Consider the following 5717-nt stretch of genomic DNA (forward strand, 5'->3'; position numbering starts at 1 on the left):
GTAGACACTCTATGTCTTCAAACCTTTTTGGTCCTCGCTGACAAAAGGGGGAGAAGCATATGAGTTGATAGTCTTCAAGCGGGTCCATATGGGCGAGTGCTTTATGTTTTGCTATATCTTGCTTCGTGCTTACAACTCTCATTTTTGCTTCATTTGGTTCTTATGAGTTGTAACACTTAAACCAGATGGTCGTCTGCTACTTGTTTGCCACCCTATTTTGCGAAGATAAATTCCGCACTTAGCTCATTCTGCAGACGTCCATTTTCCATTATGCATGTCATTATCTTTATATACTTTCACATGCATAGTGGATTGTCATCATAAGCTGAAGTGGATCTCCTCAAGTACAACCTGCCATGTGCATTTGCATTCCAAAAGCAAATTAACTTATATGCACATCTTCAGGGGGAGCCCTTGCAACTTATGAAGATAATTCCTTGTCCTTTACAATTTCACAGACTATATTCCTCGTTGAAAACTTCAACTAGTTTGTCATCAATCACCAAAATGGGGGAGATTGTAAGTGCATCTAGTGCCACCCCTAGTTGGTTTTGGAGTATTGACGACAAACCTAGTTGAGGGACTAATGTGTGTGTGAGAATTGCAGGATAACACAGGTAGAAGTCCCTCATTGATTCGGTTTTACTACCAGAGATGACCCCTAAAAATGTATGAAGACATTGAAGACAAAGGTGGTATATGAAGATATTCACATTGAAGACTATGACAAAAGAAGACACGTTATGAAGCCTATGGAGCTCGAAGACTTAGATCTTTCGTAGTTCTTTTTCTTTTGTGTTGAGTCATAGGAACCACCGTACTGTTAAGTGGGGTCCAGGAGAACCAGTCAGAATGACTGAAGTGATGCCTAAACCAAAAACCTATGTCTTCGAGTGAAGACAATGAGAGAGAATCTTGTCCAGAGCCGGACAAGTCAGCTTTGCTTGTAGCCCAAGTAAAGTTGCCATGAGAGTTTGAAATCTGACCGTTGCGACACGTGTCAGTTCCTTAGTGACCCAGGGTCATTTCGGACAAATCAGGTCGGGTTGCCAAGTGGCTATAAATAGCCCACCCCTACAACCATAAACGGTTGGCTGCTCAGATTTCACTGTACGACTTTTGTCGTTTGAGAGCAACCCACCTCGAAGCCTTTGAGAGAAAATTCCTAGCGAGGAGAAAAGCCCTAACCACCCAAAGCCAGAGTAAATTGGGCATCACTTAAGTCTTCTTGTCTGTGTGATCTGAAGACTTATTACACTTGAGGACTGTGAATCCTCCAGACGGTTAGGCGTCGCGTTCAGAGCATCCAAGAGACATTGTGGATTGCCAGTGAACGAAGTTTGTGAAGGTTTGGGAGTCTACCTTGAAGACTTACCAGAGTGATTGGGCAAGGACTAAGTGACCTTAGCTCAAGGAGAATACGGCAAGGACTTGGTGTCCTGAACTGTGTGTTCAGGACTGGGTGTCCGGGACTGTGTGTCCTAAGGTTTAAATACCTAGCCGCTCCAACCAGACGTATAGTTGTCACAGCAACTGGAACTGGTCCAACATATCATTGTCTTCAACAAGTCACTAGTTTCATCTTCACTTCCTTTTCTTACTGTTACTCATTGTGAATACATTGCATGCTTGCTTTATCTTTTGTCTTCACAACATGAATGTATGATCTATTTGGCTTCATAACTTCTTCCTACCTGATCCTTATTACACTGCAGCTGTTTGTCGTTGTGCTTTCACTCTATTGAATACTTGACCATGGCTGGCCTAGTGCAATCTAACTTCCGCTGCATAGTAATAGGCATAATCTTCGCTGTTTGTCTTCATAACTTCCACGTTTTGAAGACTTTCATAAAAATCGCCTATTCACCCCCTCTAGTCGATATAACGCACTTTCACCTTGTTGGTTCATGCATATGGGCATACATTTTTTGCCCCCTCTCAATATTTTTTCTGGGTCCGCCCTTGCCCGTGTAGCCGCAGCAGTGGCCCGGCGTATCCACCTTCATGTGGCGCTTGGGTGGTGCAAGACACCATGTCTGGCGAGGGTGCAGCTCACTGTGGGAAAGCTGCCCGTTCGGCGGTGGCATGGTGTGCCGGTGGTGCAAGGGTGCTATAGCATTCTCACGGTGGTGCTTCTGGATGGTGGTAGCGAATGGCGGTGCATATGCTGTGTGCGGGCTGGCGTGGAGCCACGAGGTTGGGCTCCGTGGGATGCACATGCTGTGAGTGGAGCTCATAGTGGACGTGCAGAATCGAGCCCTAGCGTGTTTGAGGTGGCGCCAAGTGAGTGTTCCAGATATGCGACCCGCGGACTTTGGGCAGTGGGGGCTGGACTCCTCGCCGGTGCAAGACTCGGATCATCTCGGGCATGGCAATGATTGACCGACGTGCACGGGTGGCGGTGCATAGGGACTCGGTGAGCGGTGATTTGATCTTCCAATGGGGAAGCGAGGGGTGAACGGTGGCAGGCCCGGGGTCCGTCCTCGACCGAATCTAGCATGTGGAGGCCTGCTACCTCGCGTCGCATGGCGGGGAGTTGCCCATGCCGTTGTGTTGTCTGTCCCAAGTGCTTCCCGTCCCTACATGTGGTTGAATGGGAACGTTGCATGGAAAACAAAAAAATCCAACGAAACACCCAAGATCTTGAAGGAAATATGCCCTAGAGGCAATAATAAAGTTGTTATTTATATTTCCTTATATCATGATAAAAGTTTACTATTCATGCTAGAATTGTATTAACTGGAAACTTAGTACATGTGTGAATACATAGACAAACAAAGTGTCACTAGTTAGCCTCTACTTGACTAGCTCGTTGAATCAATGACGATTATGTTTCCTAACCATAGGCATGAGTTATCATTTGATTAATGGGATCACATCATTAGAGAATGATGTGATTGACTTGACCCATCCGTTAGCTTAGCACGACGATCATTTAGTTTGTTGCTATTGCTTTCCTCATGACTTATACATGTTCCTATGACTATGAGTTATGCAACTCCCGAGTACCGGAGGAACACTTTGTGTGCTACCAAACATCACAACATAACTGGGTGATTATAAAGGTGCTCTACAGGTGTCTCTGATGGTACTTGTTGAGTTGGCATAGATCAAGATTAGGATTTGTCACTCCGATTGTCGGAGAGGTATCTCTGGACCCTCTCGGTAATGCACATCACTATAAGCCTTGCAAGAATTGTGACTAATGAGTTAGTTGTGGGATGATACATTACAGAACGAGTAAAGAGACTTGCCGGTAATGAGATTGAACTAGGCATTGAGATACCGACGATCGAATCTCGGACAAGTAACATACCGATGAAAAAGGGAACAACGTATACCGTTATGCAGTTTGGCCGATAAAGATCTTCGTAGAATATGTAGGAACCAATATGAGCATCCAGGTTCCGCTATTGGTTATTGATCGGAGATGAGTCTCGGTCATGTCTACATAGTTCTCGAACCCGTAGGGTCCGCACGCTTAACGTTCGGTGACGATCGGTATTACGAGTTTATGTGTTTTGATGTACCGATGGTAGTTCGGAGTCCCGGATTTGATCACGGACATGACGAGGAGTCTCAAAATGGTCAAGACATAAATATCGATATATTGGAAGCCTATATTTGGACATCGGAATGGTTCTGAGTGGTTCGGGCATTTTTCCGGAGTACCGGGAGGTTACCGGAACCCCCCGGGGAGTATATGGGCCTTATTGGGCCTTAGTGGAATAGAGGAGAGGGAAGGGAAAAGAGGGAGGCGCGCCCCCAAGCCCAATCCGAATTGGGAGGGGGGCCGGCCCTCCTTTCCTTCCCCCTCTCTCCTCCGTCCTTCCTCTCCTACTCCTACTTCTACTAGGAAAGGGGGGAATCCTACTCCCGAAGGGAGTAGGACTCCCCCAGGGCGCGCCATAGAGAGGGCCGGCCCTCCCGCTCCTCCACTCCTTTATATACGGCGGAGGGGGGCACCCCATGGACACACAAGTTGATCATTGATCTTTTAGCCGTGTGCGGTGCCCCCCTCCACCATAATCCACCTCGGTCATATCGTAGCGGTGCTTAGGCGAAGCCCTGTTCCGGTAGCATCATCATCACCGTCATCACGTCGTCGTGCTAACGAAACTCTCCCTCGAAGCTCTACTGGATCGTGAGTTCACGGGACATCACCGATCTGAACGTGTGCAGATCACGGAGGTGTCGTACCTTTGGTGCTAGATCGGTCGATCGTGAAGACGTACGACTACATCAACTGCGTTGTCATAATGCTTCCGCTTACGGTCTACGAGGGTACGTAGACGATACTCTCCCCTCTCGTTGCTGTGCATCCCCATGATCTTGCGTGTGCATATGAATTTTTTTAAAATTACTGCGTTCCCCAACAGTGGCATCCGAGCTAGGTTTATGCGTAGATGTTATATGCATGAGTAGAACAAAAAGGAGTTGTGGGCGTGGGTATATACATATTGCTTGCCGTCACTAGTTGATTCTTGATTCAGCGACATTGTTAGATGAAGCGGCCCAGGCCGACATTACGCGTACGCTTACGCGAGACTGGTTCTACCGACGTGCTTCGCACACAGGTGGCTAGTGGGTGTCTGTTTCTCCAGCTTTAGTTGAATCGGATTCAAAGAACAGAGTTCTTTCTGAAGATCAAAAAGCAATCACTATACTGCATTGTGGTGTTTTGTTGCGTAGGTAAGAACGGTTCTTGCTCAGCCCATAGCAGCCACGTAAAACTTGCAACAACAAAGTAGAGGACGTCTAACTTATTTTTGCAGGGCGTGTTGTGATGTGATATGGTCAAGATGTGATGAGATATAATTTGTTGTATGAGATGATCATGTTTTATTGAATTTATCGGCAATTGGCAGACGCCTTATGGTTGTCTCTTTATTGCATAAGATGCAAGCACCAAATAATTGCTTTACTTTATCGCTATGCGATTGCAATAGTTGCAAGAGCCATAGTTGGTAAGACAACCATGTGATGACACAGTGATAAAGATCAAGATGATGGAGATCATGGTGTCATACTGATGACGATAGAGATCATGACGACACTTTGGAGATGGAGATCAAAGGTGCAAGATGATCATGGCCATATCATGTCACATATTTTGATTGCATGTGATGTTTATCTTTTATGCATCTTATTTTGCTTAGTACGGCGGTAGCATTATAAGATGATCTCTCACTAAATTTCAAGGTATAAGTGTTCTCCCTGAGTATGCACCATTGCTACAGTTCGTCGTGCCAAGACACCACGTGATGATCGGGTGTGATAAGCTCTACGTTCACATACAACGGGTGCAAGCCAGTTTTGCACACGCAGAATACTCGGGTTAAACTTGACGAGCCTAGCTGGTAGTTATGGTGTAGAGGACACAATTTTAAAAAATACCTAAATGCCCTAAACTAAATAAAACAGAAAAGGAAAATAAATAAAAGAAAGAAATTACAAAAACAAAAAAGGGGGAAGCCCCGCTGGACCAGGCGGCCCAGCTCACACCGGTCGGCCCACCTGGCCCAGCTGGCCACCCCTGGCCCGCCTCCCTCTGCCGCGTCCCCTTCCCCTGTTCCCCGGACCCGGGTCGGAACAGGGCGCATCCCCGCCGAACCCCCCCCCTCGTCGGTGACGGGGCGAGGATAAGGCCGCCACACCCCCGCGTCCTCGATCCCGCCTCTCACTCGCCCCCACTCTTGCCTCGGTTCCTGCGCCTT

This window comes from Triticum dicoccoides, chromosome 7A (genome assembly GCF_002162155.2).
Source record: "Triticum dicoccoides isolate Atlit2015 ecotype Zavitan chromosome 7A, WEW_v2.0, whole genome shotgun sequence".
Lineage (NCBI taxonomy): Eukaryota > Viridiplantae > Streptophyta > Magnoliopsida > Poales > Poaceae > Triticum > Triticum dicoccoides.